Source organism: Plectropomus leopardus, unplaced genomic scaffold (assembly GCF_008729295.1).
Source record: "Plectropomus leopardus isolate mb unplaced genomic scaffold, YSFRI_Pleo_2.0 unplaced_scaffold89707, whole genome shotgun sequence".
NCBI classification, from domain to species: domain Eukaryota; kingdom Metazoa; phylum Chordata; class Actinopteri; order Perciformes; family Serranidae; genus Plectropomus; species Plectropomus leopardus.
Window position 1 is genome coordinate 1 of NW_024698903.1, and position 547 is coordinate 547.

The 547-nt window shown below is 50.3% G+C and overlaps 1 pseudogene; it reads left to right on the forward strand.

Annotated features, from left to right (window-relative positions):
• The first annotated feature begins 3 nt into the window (after positions 1 to 3).
• On the forward strand, positions 4 to 541 carry LOC121940547 (annotated as a pseudogene).
• The last annotated feature ends 6 nt before the right edge of the window (positions 542 to 547 follow it).

The following is a 547-nucleotide window of genomic DNA, read 5'->3' on the forward strand; positions in this document are numbered from 1 at the left end:
CTGTGGAAGTTTGAGACCAGCAAGTACTACGTGACCATCATTGATGCCCCCGGACACAGGGACTTCATCAAGAACATGATCACTGGTACCTCTCAGGTGAGTTATTTTGTTAATTCACAGCAAGCTCACAGATGGAGTGCATGTTTACATCTTGCATTGGTGTATTCAAACTTAAAATTAATCTTAATTTTTTTTTTTTTCTTTTAGGCTGACTGCGCCGTGCTGATCGTTGCTGCCGGTGTCGGTGAGTTCGAGGCCGGTATCTCTAAGAACGGCCAGACCCGTGAGCACGCCCTGCTGGCCTTCACCCTCGGTGTGAAGCAGCTCATCGTTGGAGTCAACAAGATGGACTCCACCGAGCCCCCTTACAGCCAGGCCCGTTTTGAGGAGATCCAGAAGGAAGTGAGCACCTACATCAAGAAGATCGGCTACAACCCCGCCACCGTTGCCTTCGTCCCCATCTCTGGATGGCACGGAGACAACATGCTGGAGGCCAGTAGCAAGGTGAGAGACATTTTATCCTTGTGCTCAAGTTGTTGCGATGCTG